At 36.4% G+C, this 21,120-nt stretch overlaps 1 long non-coding RNA gene and 1 other non-coding gene across 2 annotated transcripts; one reads left to right on the top strand and one right to left on the bottom strand.

Annotated features, from left to right (window-relative positions):
- Positions 1–2,990: 2,990 nt before the first annotated feature.
- LOC149560619 (uncharacterized) lies at positions 2,991–4,222 on the bottom strand. Its single transcript, XR_016363359.1, has 2 exons — positions 3,691–4,222; positions 2,991–3,568 (listed from the first exon to the last, which is right to left on the bottom strand). It is a non-coding gene; the product is annotated as an uncharacterized LOC149560619 (long non-coding RNA).
- A 1,355-nt stretch (positions 4,223–5,577) lies between these two features.
- On the top strand, positions 5,578–5,839 carry LOC149560618 (RNase MRP). Its single transcript, XR_016364290.1, has one exon.
- Positions 5,840–21,120: the final 15,281 nt, after the last annotated feature.

Here is a 21,120-nt window from a genome sequence, read left to right as displayed (position 1 = left end):
AACTTATTGATATGCTTGATTATTCCCCTTTTTAATTCTTTCTAACTTTCTGCCCTTACTTGTGATGGTGCACCCCCTCATTGTTATAAACAAATCGACTCCTTTTCTTGTTGCAACTAATTGTGAGAAATCTAAAATAATAAATACTTGAAAAAAGTTTATTACCTTCTCATACTTGTAAAGATCTTTTTTTTATTCCATCCACCCATGTAACAAATACTTTCTTTGTCACTTTGGTTATTGGTGCTGTTGCTTATGAAAATTCCTTAACAAATATTCCCTCTTGGCTGTAAAGTCTAAAGAATCTACTCCACGAGTTTATAATGGCTTGAATGAGTCTCAATAATAGTGGAGATCTTCCACTATCATCATCAGGTAGATAAACTTCCTCATGACAGGTTAATCTATAGGTGTTCATAGCCTTCAAACCATCGGTTGTTTTATCCTCTTGCATGCCTTGAGAACTAGTGATTTTGCCCAAGTAAGTGGGCATAATTCTCCCATTTTAATTTGTGATATAAATCAATTTCCAACTCTATGACATGTTGGAATCCTCTATCTAGTGGTGATCTTGTAGATAAATTATTGCATATTGTTCTATATTTATTTGGAAGCTTCTGAATATCAAATGAAGTCTATATTGCTTCCACACATCTTAAAATGGTATGCATGTTCTCCAAAACTGATCAACTTGCTACCCCAACAACTTGTTCACTGTAAGAATACTCTTATCTGCAGCAGCATCTAGCATCAAACCCCTTGATTGATTGTCTTCCCTTGGTCATCATCCATAGTTTCTCAATTATGGTGCCTGGTTCCCATGAGTTATCTATAAGCTGTGATTATTGACTCTTCACAAGGCAATCACAATGCTTAGTAAATCCTATAACTTTCTTTTCACTCTAGATGCAAGTTATGAACTCAACAATCACACCAAGTCATGCATCTATTTGAAGCTCAAAACATCACTAGGATTCAGTTTGTAAGAGCACTGTTAAATTTGAATCAAAGAATCCCCATGCCATGTTAAAGTTGTGTGTTCCCTATTCACGCACTACATCAACTAATTAATTGTCTCATAGCCAGGTGTGAGCTATACAAAAACTTCACTCTCGTTCGATCTTGGATTGTTCCTCATCCACAAATATTTATGGGAATGAAATTGATTAGGAGACACTATTATTTTATTAGCAACTGCTATGACTTCAGCAAGCAAAAGCAATGAAGGGATGATGGGGTGAAAGAGGAGAGAGGAGCTCAAGTAAAGAGGTGTGCGTTGTCGGAGTTGGGGAAAATGGGTATCTAAAATTAGAGAGCTAACAAAGAGGGCACCAGCTACGGTGCAACATATTTGCACTAGCTAGTGATGTCATTTCCATACCCATCATTTCTAACATCTGACATATCCAATTTGTCAGACTTTTAACAAGCGTGCAGTAGTTCTGTTTAATAACTTTTTATTAATATTTGTTGTTTATTATTATTATGGTTGTTATGTAAATTTGCTAATTTAGATAAGTAAAATGTTTATAAGTAGATTTTTATTATCTTTATATTATTCAAAGTATTTTAAAAATAGAAGATAATAATAATATAAATAAGATAATTAATTTAGATAATAATAAGATAAATACTATTTATTTGAAATAATTAATTTTTTTTAAAAATACTAATATATTACATCTAATGGAAGATGAACTCAATGTTTTTAATTTTTTATATATTTAAAATTTAATCTTTTTCAAATATTTATAAATATATTTATAATTACTACTATTAATAATATGTAGATTTAAAATAAGTACTTTTCAATTAATTTTAAGTTTCCATAGATAGTTTGTACTTCAATGAATTTGTATTATCTATATAAAGATATACAAATCTATCTATAGATATGTATCAATAAAATTTAACGTCCGAAAAGTATATAGAAATATAACATGAAGAAGTAGAAAATACATATTTAAAAAAATCATCAAAATGAAATAAAACAAGTACTATAAATTAATTTTATTTTAATATATAAAATATGAACATAATTAAATTTTGTCATATATATGTTATATAAAAATATTTTTAAAAAAATTAACTTTTAAGTTATTATATTTATAATTTATTATCAAATTTAAACTTAAAAATTATAAAATCATACATTGTCAATAAAATAAAATACGAATTTTTTTTATAAATTAAAAATTAAAAATTTTCTTAAAGCAAAATTTAAAAACAATTCATTTGAAAATATATAAGAGAAATTATAAATTTATGTAAATAAAAAAACACATATTGAAATTTTGATAATACTTCTAAAACATTCTATGTTGGTATATATATATATATATATTAATAATATTTAACTTATTAAAACAATTACCACAAAAAAATGTCTTTAAGAGAATATATACCTTACACTTTGTGCAGTTGACGACGCTTATTTTTCCTAAACAATAATTCTAAGGTACAAATGTGATTAGACAGATAGAGTACATGCTTGAGTGTAGGGATGAGTGTAGGTGCAAATATGTATTTTCTACTACTTCATGTTATATTTCTATATACTTTTCAAACTTCAAATTTTATTGATACATATCTATAGATAAATTTTTATATCTTTATATAGATAATACAAATTCATTGAAGTACAAACTATCTATGGAAACTTAAAATTAATTGAAAAATACTTATTTTAAAACATATTATTAATAGTAGTAATTATAAATATATTTACAAATATTTGAAAAAGATTAAATTTTAAATATAAAAACATTGAGTTCATCTTCCATTAGATGTAATATATTAATTTTTTTAAAATTAATTATCTCAAATAAATAGTATTTATATTATTATTATTTAAATTAATTATTTTCAATAAATAGCATTTATGTTATTATTATCTTCTATTTTTAAAATATTTTTAATAATATAAAGATAATAAAAATCTACTTATAATCATTTCACTTATCTAAATCAGCAAATTTAGATAGCAACCATAATAATAATAAAAACTAATATTAATAAAAAGTTATTAAACAGAACCACTGCACGCTGCACGCTTGTTAAAAGTCTAAGAGACTGAATATGTCAGATGTCAGAAATGATGGGTATGGAAATTACATCACCGGCCGGTGCAAATATGTTGCACCGGCTATAGCCGGTGCGAAGAAGAGCAGAATATGGCTTGGGTCATATGAAAGCCCTCACAAAGCCGCTAGGGCTTACGATGCAGCGGCTCTCTGCTTGAACGGAGAATCGGTTGAGCTCAATTTCCCTCAATTTGCACACAGTGCCTCACCCCGCTCAATCTCAGCCCCGCGACATCCAGTCCGCTGCTTCAAAAGCTGGGCACTCATTCGATTTCAAAGCAACGGCTTTTCTTTCTCCCCCATCTTCACAATGTTCTTCAGAACTCCCTTAAGAAGAAGAAATACATGAGAGAGAAATGTCATGAATCAGGAAATGGGGAAACAGAACATTTTCCTTCATTGTAACGCCATGGCCACCGACAGAAGCAACATGATCATCTATGATTTCACTCTGGTTTCCATTAACTGAGTGCTCTGATTCTCCCCTGTATTGAAAATAGAGGGATTGTAGATCTACAAGAGTGAATTGGGATTGGAATTCAAGGAATTGATCCTAGAAACCTGCTTCTACTCATATAGAATCCAGTAAAAAATGAAATTCACGTACCGTTCCAAATGCATTTTTAAGAGAACGGGATGAAACGCCGGAAAATTCGTCACAATCCTCTACTCAGAAAGCGACTGCAAGTTTGAGGGCACGAATCCATCAAAACCCTCGGGCTCCATGATCAGAAATTACCTCGTCGGCGTACTGCTTCACAGTACCAATAACAACATGGATCCTACGGCCAGCAACATACATCACTCCATCAATACTATTAACAGAAAAATGCCTTTCAACTCCATCAACATGGGTGCACTGCAAACATACTTCCAGCTATCAGATTTCCCATCATAGAGTTTAACCCTCCACTTCCTGTGTAAGACAGAACGAATATCTGGTGTTGAACGGAAACAACACCGAATTAATTTTCTTTTCTACGATTGTCCCAATTATATGTTGATAGTTTGATGACGAGTATCTTGCATGGAAAATTATTGAAAAAAAAAAAAAAAAAATTTGAAATTTTTTTTTTTTAAATAAAAAATAAAAAAAAATTGTGGAAGAGAGAGAAAGTGACGAAAATTAGAAGAGAAATAATGTAAAAAAAAAAAAAAGGGAAAAAAAGGAGAAAAGAAAGAAAAAAGAGATTTTTAGTTTCGAGGTGCATAGGTGGCATAATAGGAAAAAATAAAAAATAAATGGTTGTGATTCCATTTATCGAAGTGTGTGGGTAGAATTCTAAAAAGTTACGAATATTGTCGAAAGTTGTGAAAGTTGTAGAAGGTTGTGGAGGAATTCTAGAAGCTTGTGAATAAGTCATGCATTGGGTGGTAAATGCCTATTTAAGCAAGGCATATGAGCATTTCTAATCAAGCTCAAGGAGTAGCTTGAGAAGTGGAAGCTCAAGGAAAAGCTTGAGAAGGAGAAGCTCGAGAAGTAGAAGCTTGGAAAGGTGAAAGCTTTGGAAGGAAAGCTTGGAAAAGTGAAAATTGTGGAAGGTGAAGATTGGAAAGCTTGGAAGTTGTGAGAGAGAAGGAGGAAGTGAAGAGTGAGTTTCCCTGAGTCTGTAGACAGAGCGCCGAATGTAAGGCAGTTTACAACAGGATTGTGATGGAATTGTGAGTGTAGACAGAGTGCCGAATGTGAGGCAGTTTACATTTGGATCTTGGATAAAATTGGAGAAGAGCTAGTGACTGCGGTTTAGAAACAAGGAGGTTGTTTGGTGGCTTGCGAGCACATGTTGAGATCTTGGAGGTTTCTACTAGAGTGCGGATTTGGACTAGTTTGAGTTTGGATTGGATCTTAAAAAATCTTGCAGACACGTTATTGTAATTGCTATTAGATTTTCAAGTATAATAAAATTGTTTCCATATTGTTGCACTCTTGATTGTGAGTGGGTAAGGGTGGTGTGGCCCTCCATCATAGTTCCTAAAGAAGCATTCCAGTTTTCCTTCAAACACACATTTCAGAACAGAATTTTGGGCCCGAAACTCACCTATTCTGATGAGCGTTAGAAAGGGATTTCAACTGCCATCGTGACCATAGCCACCATATTTATAGAGAATTCTAGAGGCGGTCCATATATCCCCACCAATTCGCGACAGCGTGAAGACATTAGTAGCGCCCTGTCACGCCGAGAAGGCGGTAGCTGCTTCGTGTCATAGCAGGTTGCAGGTTGGGCAGTCGGGCACGAGAGGAGGAGGATTAGCACCAATTCGCAACAGCAGGTCCGTGGCGAACGCCGCTCATATCCACCATGGGAGCACTGTTCTGAGGCCGAGAGTTTACATCCGCCACCGGAAGGGGATTCCGGCGTGGACGGGACATTTCCCGGCCACGAATCCCGTAGTAAATAGCCTAATCGGCTAAATATATAATACCACATTGCCTGTGCAAATGATAATCTATAACTATATAGCTTTCCTCAAACAAAGTTTCATGCAATTAGAGGGGTACGGCGGCGAGGTGCTTCGGCGGATTAAATGTTAACCTGCCGAGGAAGGTCCCCGGGCCAAAATGCAGAGAATGCTAGCTCGAAAGAGCAGATCTTCGCTTTGAAGTGATCTGGCGCCCTCATTGTAGGGCTGGCTGAGACAAGTGTGGAGCCATGTCCAGGCCTCGGCGAAGCAGCTGGCCATTCCATCATTACAGTGATGCACCTGATCGATGATCATCATCAATCAACAGAACGGGGCCTACGTCTGCCGTCACCTGACATTTTGTTCTAATTTCGCACTAATTTCTTGAAATCTAGGTAATTCTACGGATCTTTTTTTTGGGGCGAATTTTAGGGTAGAACAATTATTGTGCTTGCGATTGTGATGTCAAATTGCAGTTCACAGTAGATTGGGAGCTATTTCGCGGTAAGTTTAACTGTACGCGAAGCCTGAAACTGGTCTAGAATCGGGAATTTTTGTATAAGTAATCTGCTGCTTGTGGATTTTTTTTGGAGAGAATTGGTTTTTGGAAGTACATGAAATTGGAAGAGTTACTGCGAATCGGTCTACGATTTGAAGATTTTACTCTAATCTGTTGAAGGTTTCACTGTAATGCGTTGACTGCATATTAAACCCTAGTTTAGAAAATTCAAAACCTACCATGCAAGCCAAGTGATCCTTAGGTTTTACTTTACACGAAGCTTGAAAGTGATCGAGGTTTGTGACTAGTAAATTTCTATTTACATTAACTTGATTTGGTGCTTCTGTATTTCTTTTGGAGTGGATTTGTGTCTGCAGTACAAAAACAAATGAAAAGAGTTACGGCGAAATGGTTTGGGATTTCAACGTTTCACTGTAATGAGTTGACTGCTACAAAATTCAGATCCTACCTTGTTACACAAAAGATCCGGAAGTTTTGCTGTACGCGAAGCTTGAAATTGATTTAGGTTTTTGAATCTCTGTCGAAGTGCTTGTGATTGTTTTTTGGAGTGAACCAGTTAATTTTGCAGTACATATATATGAAAGAGTTACTGCATATTGGTTTAGGATTTTAAGCTTTCGGCGTATTCGGCTGACTCCATTAAAACCCTAGTTTGGAAAATTCAAAATGTACCATAGTAGTTAGCACGAGGTCTTCGCTTCCATGATGGTTGTCAAACACTAAAATTACAGATCTGCATAGGAAAATGATGCTGGAAAGAAACTTTTCGAGGTCATGTGTAACATGACGGATTCTTGCTTGTCCTATCATGGCGGCAGGGTCTGTTCTCTCATGCGACGGAAGAAAAGGCATCAGTTTGTACCGTTGTTATGGATGGATGTTGGAATTGGTCAAGGTCACTTTGCAGAATTGTTTATCAAATATGGAGACGGTTTGGTGGGCAATAGATAGTTCTAAGGTTAAGATCAGGGAGGTTAAGAAAAAGGCACGTTGATTTTCAGGTTGGACAATAAAACTTTGAAGAAGGTATTCAGATTAAGGAAGGTTGCTACGTGGGTGCTAAACGTTAATCTTCTGGTTGTGAAGCATAAATTTAACCAGAATGGGCTTAGCATTTCAGATTTGCAATATTACAGGACCCCTGTTGGGGTAGAGCCTGTAACTGAAAGGTTAAATTTTAACCAGAAATTCTTCGCCTTTTTGACTGCTTAGGTTTCAGTACTATTTCCAAACTAAGTTCTTATGTTTTTGCTAGTTTATTAGGAATAATGATGACACCAGAATTAGTGCATCTGCTTTAGCATTTCTCTGTGATAACCATAATATTCATAGAAGCATGTTTATGTGCAAAAGAGATTCTCAATGAGCTGTCAGCATTCAGGACCTTATCTGGACCGAAGAAATTTTAGGCATTATTTTGGTCTTGGGCTACATAAATTGGGAGCCCGGAGGATTTCTTAGACTTGTACCTCCAGAGGATTTTTCAGAAACCTGTGGCATTGTGAAGTGTCCATTCTGACAAACATTACCTCCTACCCTTATCACAAACATGGTCTCCAACCCTCCTCATATGCTATTTTTGACGGCAATCATGCTTTTAACTTTTGACCATATCTGAGTAGGGACAATGATGCCTTCACCGTGGATGATCGCAAGTGCATTCTCGAGGTCAGTCCACTGTGAATTGCCCCAGAATCAGTTCACAATTGGGAAGACTAATTGTTTTAGTTTAAGTCAGGCCAGTCAATAATCAGGATATATGTTTAGATGTTGGTGGTATGGAGTAGGGGTATTGCGTTTCAAGTGACCCAAGTATGCTGATCTTGGAAAAAGTAGCAGATATCTTTATCAAGTGGGGAAGAATATGATAAGTAGATTCGAATCCAAGACCTCTCACATAAGAGCTCACAATTTATCATTGTGTTGTATGCTTTCACCTACCAAATTCAACTTCTTAGTGCATGTGAGAAGTTATAGATTTTTTTAGGGGAAATAACTTTATGGAGCAGGAGAAAATCCCTACCAAATTCAACTTCTTAGTGCATGTAAGAAGATCTAGATTTTTTGAAATAAGCATATCTAAAAATGATCTTGAAAGAGGACCCTAAGACTCGTGACAAAATTTCCAAATAATAGTTATAGTAATTAGAGGTGGATGATCTTGAAAGAGGAGCCTGAGACTCGTGACAAAAACTCCAAATAATAGATATAGTAAGTAGAGGTGGTGATGATGGTCAAATATGTGTCAAATTTAACCTCTATACTAAGTCTAAATGGCGGGTTGTCGGCAGGGTCAAATGAGGTTACAAGTGGAGTTATATGTAGGAAAGACCATGACTAAACTAGCTGTTGTGAAAAAGTTGTTGGCAAGGTCAATAAGGTTATGCACAAGCTTGAGTGAATTATTTATAAGAATGATGAGTAAACTAGTTGTTGTCAAAGAGTGGGTGACATGAAAAGGGAAGGGCGACATATTTATTTGGGTGGGTGGTAGATGAATGGTGGCAAGGGAAACAAAATGTTCAATGTAAAAGAGTTGTCATGATGATTCTTTTCTCGATTCTTTTAGTTCCTTTTAACCTACTAGCACAATAATCATGAAATGGAGATATCATCCTTTGCTCCTTTCTATTATATAATGGTCTACTTGATATAACTGCATTTCATGATATGGGTATTCACTTGTAAGATAGGGTATTTGATTGCTTTTTTTGTCATAATCTCTTGCCTATCATGCTCTAGTATAACTTTGTCTTATCCTCTTACTATCCTCTTCAATATTGAGTGCAATTCATACTACCAGTGGCCTATTCTTGGACCGTCAATTAATTACACTCTTCTTACACCTTTCTGTTGTTTAGTGGTTCTCTTTGTATTTTATGTCGTTCCCTTCTCCATACTAGTAGACCTATTCTTTTTCCTTCTTTATGCTCACTATCTGTATTATTCTTTTAAGGTCACATATCTTTTGATACCTCTATATGACTATCTTTTTACCATGAAAATGGCCATGACTATGCATTTCATGTTTTGTAGCTCTATTTTCTTTAAGACTTTCGTGTCTTAGCCTCTTACATCACTTCGTCATTTGCATTTACATTTGCATGCTTATTTTAGGGCTGATGACAGTCTAATGAGGTTTGCTAACACTCAACCAATGACATCACATAGCACATCTTATTATCTTAGAGATTCTCTCATTGTCCAAGGCATTCCTACTTAGGGCAATACAGACAAAACAATATTTCTTCCTTCACTATGCTTGTTTGAATATTCACAAGAAAGTATATGCTTCAGAAAAATTAGATAAAGACTTAAGTTTCATATGTTCCTGAACTTAATCAATGTGGAATTTGTTTTAAAAAACTTAATAAGAATGGAAAATCATCATTGAAGAAACACAGAGCAAACAAACCTCTTTATAGCTCTAAATGTTGTACGTGCATTCTTGTCTTCCAATTCACCATTCCCTTTTCATCTTGTTATAGCATATCTCAAATGTACGAAAACCACCGTATTATCTGAATGTGAAAACAATCCCCTATTGAATGTGTAATGTCCCCATTTTAGCAGTTGACCAAGTGTGTGTGCGTTAGCCTTGTTCTACATGGTCTCAAGGGCTAACGAAGGGTTTAATGGGATCCTTAAGTGTTTTGGCCTAGTCATTTCCAGTTTGGGCCAAAACGAAGTTGATTTACTCAATTTCAGGCATACTTACTATTTTTAGTAAGTCGGCAGGATACAGTGTAAGTCAATTTTGGTGATTGGATTTGATACTCCTCGGTGAGAGCTTTCCGATGAGCTATCACTCGCATTATTCGAAGGCTGATTGCTAATACATTTTAATGCCTAAAGTTTTATTAAAGTAACGTCTAATTTAATTGTAAAATATTAAAGTGTTACTTTAATATTTATTTTATGGGAATGTGTACCCAAGGGAGACATAAGGGGTATTTTAATATATGTTTTATATACTACACATCTTTTATCCCACATTGCCCATATGAGTTGAGCGGACCCTTGGAAATAGAATAAAAGGAAGCATTTGTGGCTTCATTAGCCAGGTTGAATATGAGAAGATATTAGTGTGTGAGTTGCAGCTCCGTTCTTGGCATTTGAGGATGTCTATCCTCTCTTGTAACATTGTAAGCGTCATTCCTTTGGGGTTTGGCCTTTGAAATTCTTTGTTATTAGCTTCATTATCAGGCAATTTAGTTGCATTTCCAGCTACAGGCAGATTTGGTATTTTGCTCATATCTTCTTCACTACTTTTCCGACGCTTATGCTACTTTGAGGGAATGATATTATGAAGGTAGTGGGCTGATTGAAGGACAAAGCACTATAGCAGCAAGTTCGAAAGCATGGGCTGGAGTATTATGTCAATACTGTTGAAGTAATTAGTGAGTTGATAAATCTACCATATATTTGGTTTTATGAATTCTGAAAATAACATTTTATTAGCAGCAGTTCATTTCCACTTTGCATATTATTGTAGTTTCTTTCTTTTTTATGTTGTATGATACCAATTTCATGCACAAAACACAACAAACAAATAAACGTTTGATTTCCGGAGTTATAAGGGGTTTAAAACATTAAACGGAGAAATAAGAGGTTGAATGCAAACTGTTTGACAAAATTCCCTTTCAGCAAATTGGTTGAGTTTTTTGGGACATCCAAGGGTGCCCATTACAGTGGTATTAGAGCTATAAGTCCTGCCATCCTGTGGAGGTCTTATAGGAAATTTGGAACAGCCAGATAGAGGGAAAAGTGTTTGACGAAATGTCAAAACATTAAAATCAAAAATTAAAAAAACACAGGCTAAGCATTTATGTTTGAGCATGCGACAGGGGCGTTATAATTTCTGCGATACCAGAGCAAGACAAAATAGGATTTCAGACTTGCAAAGCAAATAGTCTAGTACATTCGTGCAGGGGGACATCGAATCCAGCCATACAGACACAGAGGAGATATTCTTTGATCAGGACAACAATATGGGTGATCGAGATGACAGGAATACAGGATTAGGCAGAGGTGGGAATGCCGGTCCAGATCAGGGGGACGTAATGTTCAGACAATTACTGGATACATTAGAGCAAGGGCAGCGTATGCAGCAGGAGCAGAATAGGCGAATGGACATGATGTTGCAGCTCATGGCTAGATAGATGGGTATCAATATTAATTCAGGTGATGCCAACAACAGAAACAATAACAATGAGGGAAACAATAACAATGGGGAAAACAATAACCATGGAGGCCAAGGCAACAACAATGGTCCTGAGAATAACATTCATGGTAATAATGGACACGACAACAATGGGAATGAGGCTGATAACTTTAGACACGTTGCATGCCCAGTGCGAATTGCAAACTCGAGACCTCTTCTACCCACCTTCCCACCCAGAGATCCGGTTCAACCAGTAAACGAACCGCAGATTACCGAGTTACAGGATCAGTTCAGGAGGGACTGGGAGGCTAGTGGACCGGAGTTTCAGGCAGATATTTCCCTCAGAGATTATATGGACTTGAGGATGAGACACATGCCTAGAGCAGGAGGAAGGAATCAAAACTTTGAGTTGAGAAAGAAAGTTGGAAAACTTTCCTTACCTTATTATGATGCTTCAGAGAAGATGACTGCACGAGCTTGGGTGCAGAAGGTAGATACATACTTGCAGCTAAATCCTATGCCTGAGGAGGAGGCTATCAAGTATGCGGCTATGCACTTGGATGGCGTTGCACATGAATGGTGGCATCATGGCATGGTGACTTTGGGGCATAATCAGATTACATCCTATGAGGAATTCACCGAAACATTGATTGAGAGATTTGACACTAGGGATCCCGAGTTACATTTCAAGGAACTAGCACAGTTAAAACAGTCAGGTTCTGTGGATGCTTACATTGCCGAGTTTCAACACTTGTCTGTACTTGTTACTGATATCTCTCCTAGGAGATTGGTGGTGTTATTTTGTGATGGTCTTGCTGATCCATTACGAGGTTGGATGAAGGGACATGATCCACTCACCTTAGCTGAAGCAACTAAAAAGGCACGAGATTTAGCCCCTTCAGTATACAAAGGAAAAAACCATTCAACAAATTCTTCCTACCGCAAGGACAAAGACAAAAAACCGTTTCAGAAAGAGTATAGCAAACCCAAAGAAGGATCAAAAGGACTAGACAATGAAACCTTGAATGAACTTCGAAAGAAGAAGTTGTGCTTCCATTGTAGAGAGCCTTGGGACTTGTCTCATAAATGTTCTCTCAAGGCTAAGGCAAATCAAATGGAGTATTTTTCAGCAGAAGATTCAGAGTCAGAGGGGGAGGATCAACACTCCGATTCAGATGAGGGTAACACTATAGAGGAGAGCAGCATTCCTAAGGATGATAGATCATTGGCACACTTGACAGGGGCCCAAAAGGCAATCACATTTAAGGTCAGGGGTACTATCCAGGGGCAGAAAGTGATATCTCTTATTGACACTGGGGCTATACATAACTTCATAGATGCACAGTTGGTAGCCAGGAGAGGGTTACAGACAGAGGAGCATGATGGGTTTAGAGTCATGGTGGCTAACGGTGATAAATTATTATGCACTCGAAAGATATCTAATCTTCACAGCAGGTTTGGAGATGGCTACGAGTTGAAGGATGAGTTCTATGTTGTGGACATGGGAGATTATGATGTCATCCTCGGCATGACATGGATGGCTTCACTAGTGGAGTTCACACTCAACCTAGTGAAATTGGAGATGAGATTCCAGCATGAGGGCAGAACGGTGGTACTTAGAGGTCTTTCAGATGGAGGTTGCAGAGTAGTGTCCTTGAGGAGAATGCAGAGACTTTTTCGTCATGATGACATAGAGTGGGCGGCAGAGTGCTACATTATGCCAACTTCACCAGAGCCACAAGAAAAGAGTCATCCACCAGATATCCAGAAGATACTTGATAGACACGCTAAAGTATTTAGCGATATTCCTCATGGGGTTCCTCCTGACAGAGGGATGGAACATGTTATTGAGCTCGAGGAGGGAGCCAAACCAGTTATGATTACTCCCTATCGTCATCCTAAGAAACACAAGGATGAGATAGAGAAGGCAATTAAGGATTTGTTGGAGATGGGGCATATCAGGCCCAGTAAGAGCCCCTTTGCTTCAGCAGTAGTATTGGTAAAGAAGAAGGATGGGATGATGCGCATGTGCATCGATTACAGGGCACTGAATAAGAAAACAATTAAAAACAGGTATCCCATTCTTAGGATTGATGAGCTGATTGATGAGTTGCATGGGGCATGCTTCTTCACCAAAATTGATTTACGATCCGGATACCATCAGATCAGGATGAAAGCAAAGGACATTGAGAAAACAGCCTTCCGATGTCACTATGGCCACTTTGAGTTCATGGTTATGCCATTTGGTCTAACCAATGCACCTGCTACATTTCAAAGTTGTATGAACCAAGTATTCAGGAAGCAGTTGAGGAGATTTGTCTTGATCTTCTTTGATGACATCTTGGTCTTCAGTAAGACCTGGGAGGAGCACTTACATCATCTGGAGGAGGTGTTATCTATTCTGGAGAGAGAGTCGTTGTATGCCAAGGAATCTAAATGTGAGTTTGGCATGACTGAGCTCCTTTACCTTGGGCATATCATTAGTGCAGATGGCGTTTGGGTTGATCCCGAAAAGATTAGAGCTATTGTAGAGTGGCCTACTCCCACAAACCTTACACAGCCTAAGGGATTCTTTGGTTTATGTGGTTTTTATAGGAGGTTTGTTAAGGGATTTCTCACAGATTGCTACACCCTTGACAAATCTTACCAGGAAAGGAGCCTTCGTGTGGACAAGGGCAGCTCAGAGGTGTTTTGAGCATTTCAAACAAGTAATGTCTTCATGTCCAGTTCTAGCTCTATCGGATTTCACGAAGCCTTTTGAGCTTCATTGTGATGCATCAGGTGATGGGAATGGAGCAGTATTGATGCAGGAGAAGCATCCCATTGCATTCGAGAGTAGGAAGCTCCGAGGAGTTGAGAAGAGTTATTCTGTCTATGACCGGGAGATGTTGGCCATAATGCATGCATTGGCCAAATTTCGATCATATTTGGTAGGTGGACGTTTTGTGATCAAGACTGATCACAACAGTATTAAATACTTCATGAGCCAGCGTGATCTTAATGACCGACAACAAAAATGGGTGACTAAATTGCAGGCTTATGACTTTGACATAGAGTTTGTCAAAGGTAAGAAAAATGTGGTGTCTGATGCCTTATCTTGGAGACCTCACTTATGTGCTCTGGCAGAGATTTCAGGAGATTGGAGAGATTGGATTATAGCAGAGTATGTCGGAGATGCTTGGGCTTTTGGATTGATTTCAGGTACCATACAAGATGATCACTATGAGGTGATAGATGGATTGATCAGAGTTTAGGACAGGGTTTATTTGATTCCGTCATCACATTTGAGAGAGGCGATACTGAAGGCATTTCATGATGCACCCACAGCTGGACATCCGGGGGTCTTAAAGACCTACAGGCAAATCTGAGAGCGGTTTTCATGGAAAGGGCTCAAGGATGATGTTCAGAGGTATGTCAGGGAGTGTGTGGTTTGTCAATAGAATAAGGAAGAGCACACATTTCCTGTAGGTTTATTACAACCCTTGCCCATTCCTGATAGGAAATGGGAAAGTATTTTGATGGACTTCATCATTGGTTTACCATGAGTGCAAGGAAGAGATTGCATCTATGTGGTGGTGGACCGCTTGACGAAGTTTGCTCACTTCTTTGCTATTCCGTCTACTTACACAGCAGCACAGGTGGCAGATCTTTTCTTTAGAGAGATATTTAGGTTACATGGGCTGCCCAGATTCATTGTCAGCGACCAGGATAGTAAGTTTATGAGTGTTTTTTGGCAAGAGTTGTTTAGGTTGTGTGGTACAGATCTTACACCTAGCACTAGTTATCATCTACAAATAGATGGGCAAACAGAGATTGTGAATAAATGGGTGGAAGGATATTTGAGGAACTATGTAATTGCGCAACAAAAGGCTTGGATTAGATGGTTGCATATGGGAGAGTATTGTTATAACACCACTTATCATATGTCCATCAAGATGACTCCTTTCATGGCACTCTATGGTTATGAAGCACCTAGCTTCATGGATTTAGTTTTGGGGGACAGTAGAGTGCCCAAAGCCAAAAACTTATTGCAGGATAGTCAAGACATCCTGAAAGTGCTCAAAGAGAATATACAAAGGCCTAGAATCAACAGAAATTGTATGTTGATTAGCACCGAATAGAGCGTAGCTTCGAGGTAGGGGATATGGTTTACTTGAGGCTACAACCATATAGATAGTCATCGCTCAAGAAGAGCGGAGCTGAAAAGTTGAAACCTAGATTTTATGGTCCCTACAGGGTGATTCGCAAAGTGGGAAAAGTCGCCTATGAGCTTGAGCTTCCAGAGGGCAATCAAGTGCACAATGTGTTTCATGTGTCTAGGCTTAAGAAAGCCATTGGTCAGAATGTAGTGCCTTATGCAGATTTACCCCCTTTGGATGAGGAGAGGAAGCTTGTGTTAGTACCTGAGGCTATTCTAGACACCAAAGAGAGGAAGCTTAGAAACAGGATAGTGAAGGAGTATTTGGTCAGATGGAGAGACCTGCCGGAAGAAGATTCTACATGGGAGAGTGAGCAGGTTATTCAGCAAGCTGGACTGAGATTGCTTGAGGACAAGCAATTTCAAGGGGGGCCGACTGTAATGTCCCCATTTTAGTAGTTGACCAAGTGTGTGTGCGTTAGCCTTGTTCTACATGGTCCCGAGGGCTAATGAAGGATTTAATGGGATCCTGAAGTGTTTTGGCCTAGTCATTTCCAGTTTGGGCCAAAACGAAGTTGATTTACTCAGTTTCAGGCATATTTACTATTTTTAGTAAGTCGACAGGACACAGTGCAAGTCAATTTTGGTGATTGGATTTGATACTCCTCGGTGAGAGCTTTCTGATGAGCTATCACTCGCATTATTCAGAGTCCGATTGCTAATACATTTTAATGCCTGAAGTTTTATTAAAGTAATGTCTAATTTAATTGTAAAATATTAAAGTGTTACTTTAATATTTATTTTATGGGGATGTGTACCCAAGGGAGACATAAGGGGTATTTTAATATATGTTTTATATACTACACATCTTTTATTCCACATTGCCCATATGAGTTGAGCGGACCCTTGGAAATAGAATAAAAGGAAGCATTTGTGGCTTTATTAGCCAGGTTGAATATGAGAAGAAATTGGTGTGTGAGTTGTAGCTTCGTTCTTGGCATTTGAAGACGTCTATCCTCTCTTGTAACATTCTAGATGTCATTCTCTTGGGGTTTGGCCTTTGGAATTCTTTGTTATTGGCTTCATTATTAGGCAATTTAGTTGCATTTCCAGCTACAGGCAGATTTGGTATTTTGCTCATATCTTCTTCACTACTTTTCCGACGCTTATGCTGCTTTGAGGGAATGATATTATGAAGGTAGTGGGCTGATTGAAGGACAAAGCACTATAGTAGCAAGTTCAAAAGCATGGGCTAGAGTATTATGTCAATACTACTGAAGTAATTAGTGAATTGATAAATCTGCCATGTATTTGGTTTTATGAATTCTGAAAATAACATTTTATTAGCAGCAGTTCATTTCCACTTTGCATATTATTGTAGTTTCTTTCTTGATTATGTTGTATGATACCAATTCCATGCACAAAACACAACAAACAAATAAACGTTTGATTTCCAAAGTTATAAGGGGTTTAAAACATTAAACGAAGAAATAAGAGGTTGAATGCAAACTATTTGACAAAATTTCCTTTCAACAAATTTGTTTAGTTTTTTGGGACATCCAGGGGTGCCCATTACAGAATGTCGTACATCTTGCTCTGTGATGTTATGTTCAAAGAGAAGTACCAAATAAAATGTGTCAAATATCACAAATGAATCAACAATAATAGTTGTATAGTTGTACCAAGAAACACATATGTGCTATGTGCCACTGATGCATTTCATCCAACTCTTGTGCAAGCCTGATTTCCTCTAGAGACTCATCTTTGTAAATTTAAATTCTTCATCCAGCAACTGCAGAAACATTGAAGCTACATCTTTCATGCCTATTGACCATAATGGTGAAAGAGAATACCTTGCATTTATTCCTCGTACCTAGAAATGTGTGTAAGGATGTTGCAACACAACCATTTGTCATATTATCTCTTCATCTAGTTATAGGAGGAAACTCTTGGTTGCCATGATATCTTGCAGGCATCACAATACATGATAATGACAATAGGACTGCCAACTACATCACAATACATGAAAGCTTATGTTCTTTGCCAACAATCGACTATCCATATAATCCTAGTACATGTATTGTCTTGATTAAGGTTAGTCTTCTAAGGTAGAAAATTAAACACATACATTTCTCAAAGATGAACCAACACTTTTTGTCAAATGCAAAAACTTATATCTTCTCAAGATTCATTTCTTGAGTAATGAATAGTTTGGTGCAAACTGTAGAAGAGTATCACTACACTCATATACATGAAATAGGTTATACACTTTATCTCACTAGTGTAAAAGAGAGTTGTAGACCATAATCACCTTCGAAATCTGTAAAAATATTATGGTTGTGTATCATAAATCTGTTCAACTCAAATATCCATGTCTAAAAAAAATCTCTCTTCAGATCTAATTATTCAAACTTAAGGTAAAAAGTATAGAATATAAAAGCTTCTAAATCAAAAGATCTATTTCGAGAATCGAACTACAAAGCCCAAGAGATCTTTAACCTCACATGAATTTGTATACTTGGTGCATTGTAATTATTGCATACCCAACAAAACTATATTCCAAACTTATATACATATAAATACTAAAATATTCGATGGTGTCTTTTGAGGTAGTGACAAGTATGCTTGACAACAAAAAAATATTTAAAATTCATATCCGATGTCCTCATTACATGACTTTTTGGACTGATGATTTGCTTCTTAATATTAAAATATCTTCCACCTCTAGTGACCAAATATTTAAAAGATACCATATCTTACTAAAATAGATTTCTAATCTAGAGTCTACCATGGTACAATAAAGTTGATCCTTAAAACCAAAAGACTATATATTTTAAATAGTTGCCAAATGTTCCACTGATAGTATTATATGTAGATACATATGGAATTTTGACATGTGTATGACAAACTCATAAACACAACTATTTGGTGCAAAAATTTCACACATGCATAGAACATTCTCATGACATCATTGTTAACATTTCCAACTAAAATATGATTGATCTCAAATAACTATGTACTTCTACAAAATCCTACATGAGATTGTAATCACAAGTAGATAATTTGATGATGTAACGGTTCATATGCTCAAAACACTAATCATCTCTTTTACACAGGATGCCTCTAAAAGACCACCTCAATCATTTGTCTCCCTACCCCATCAAACAATGCTTCATGATGCAAAAAAAGCTAACAAACCATCCATCTCCATAGCTCCTCAACAACGTTTCATGACGGTAAAAGGCTAACAAACTAGAATATCCAATTACATACAAATCTAAATAGTTTTTAAAAGCTCAAGATACATAAAAAAAAAACTAAAAATCACCTCCACCACTATCACTATAGATCTTTGTATTATACACATATACTGTCAATAGTATGTAGATAAAATCTAGAGCTATTTTGAAAAATACAAGTACACACATCTTCAAAATATGTAGATATTAAAATAGTCCAACTTCAATCCATCATAATGTGTTGATCCAAAATACATGCAAGTTCAAACTTATTAGTTCCTGCTACTAGCAGAGAACTGATGCCTAGGGCTTCAAGACAACTAGTGATTAATCTTCTCTTCCACAACCAATCAGATTGTTTTATTATCGTTTTTTCAAAATTCACTTTAAATAGTTCTTCTTTTTAATAGAAAGAAATAATCGACTATTACTAGCACTGTCCATAGTATGCACGTTGTCACATTTCTTGGGCCCAAATCAATGCTCTCACATGTTTCAGTGCAAAAGAAGGCATGAAAATCGAAATGACTATTGAAGTTACCATTGTTGCAGGTGAAGTTGGTGTGTTTCTGTATCAAGGGGCAGACTACTGAAGTTTAGGACTTATCATTTTGGTAGGTTCCCATCTTTGCATGGTGACAACACTTGGCATGGTTGCATGTTTCTTTGGCGTGCAAGTTAGCCATGTTCGGTGTTTTTGTTGTCTCTATGCAATATGACTTCAAAGATAGGACAAAAAATGCTTAAGAAAATGAAAAGTATTTTAGAAATCACTCAACTTTCATAGTGAATGGCTCTAGAAGTGGATGGAAGTAAGTCATGGAAGCTTCAAATGCAAAATATGCATTGCCCTATGCACAATGACTTTTCATGCTAGGGAGGCTAGAAGCAAGGACAAAAAACTATGAGATGCTCTGCATTTAGAGGGAGCCACAACTATGATAATTTATTACTGAAATATTCCTAGATTGGATATTGTGCTTTTGCTTGAGCCTAATGAAAACACATGCATCTTAATGAGTTATTGATTCAGTACAAGTTTGTATTGTTTTAGTTTTACTATATAATGATTTTCTTATTATATTTTAATTGTAGGAAACTTAAGTTCAAGTTTTGTGACATCCAAGTAAGACAACTTGTAACTTTTACTAGATTTGACAAGTGAGAGAAACATTAGAGTTGCAACCAATGTTGATAGTACGCTTTAGGGCAAGGACCTATAGAGTTGCTAGACTTACTTTGGCAATAGTATTTCTCCAAAGATTGGAGTAATATTAAGTAAAATTTTAGTTCATTTTGTATGGCAAGTTTTATAGTCAAGGTGAGAGACATATGGACAGTGTTAGGAAACAATTATGAAATCTTAAAACAAAGTCATATAAGCCTAGTTCAAGAAGGCTATCAACTTAAATGGATTGAATTTGAACCAATCTATTGTTGGATTCAATCTCAACCAATCTATTGTTGATAGTAAATAATGGTAGAAAAATATTGTGATGGAATTAATGTTGTGAATATAATCCAAATACACAATAATGTAAGTACTCTATGGAAATAGAATTACTGGACTCTAAAAGTAAAATGGTCACACTTCTTGTCTCTAATTTCATCTACTAGTCTTGTACTTTTATAGGCACAATAAACTTTTTTAAACTTTTGATACACAAATTTCATTGAAGTAATGCATTCATGATTGACGACGAATCCATCAATCCCAACGATGTTTTAATCTCAAAATATCTATCAATACCAATGAAGTTGCAATCTCAAAATATCTAGTCCCACTTTAAAATCTTCTTCCATTATCCATTTCTTCTATGTTTTTTTTGTTCTCCAATTCTCGAAGTGGTTACTATGGGGATTAGGAGGCTATAAATATCATTTGTCGAACAACTCACACATACTTGGGCATAAATATTTTCTACCTAATTTGACATATGGGCTTTGATGAATCTGTAAATTACGAAAATGATTTCCAATTTGATGAATTAAATCTTAAATTGTATGCTCAAGTGAAAATTGAATTCATTCTAGTTTAATCCACATTTAATCAACTTACCCAAAAGCAAGAACTATGTTTCCCCGTGGCCCTTATTTAGATAGATGAGAACCAAAATGCCATATAGATTATGTTTCTCTCACCTCTTTGTTTTGTCTTTTTTCCAAACACACTAACCATGTTGGAAATATCACCATGATTGAATCTGTTATGGCATAACATGTTTGCATTGTTTCATGTTTAGTTATATTGGCTTGGCATCATCATGAAAAACTATATTATAATCATTACAATCATTTATACTAGTCATATTCGCATTATGATTAGTTTGGTTATAATTTTCTAAGTATTACTTAGACAATTTGATCATATATAGTGAAATCATATCGATCAATGGTCTTCATATTTTAGTTATGATCATTGTACCTACCATTCAGTTGATACACACACATTGGCTACTGGGATATGTATTGACTTCATTTGTATTGATTCTATGCAGTGATTAACAAAAAATTGAAGTTTCATTTTTTGATTTAAAAAAATAAAAGGTTTGATAGATCCATATTAGGACCTT

Source organism: Cupressus sempervirens, chromosome 4 (assembly GCF_028749045.1).
Source record: "Cupressus sempervirens isolate cs-2001-9-10 chromosome 4, ASM2874904v1, whole genome shotgun sequence".
NCBI classification, from domain to species: Eukaryota; Viridiplantae; Streptophyta; class Pinopsida; order Cupressales; family Cupressaceae; genus Cupressus; species Cupressus sempervirens.
The sequence above is the reverse complement of the archived record's forward strand: the minus strand, read 5'-3'. Positions and strand labels throughout refer to the sequence as shown.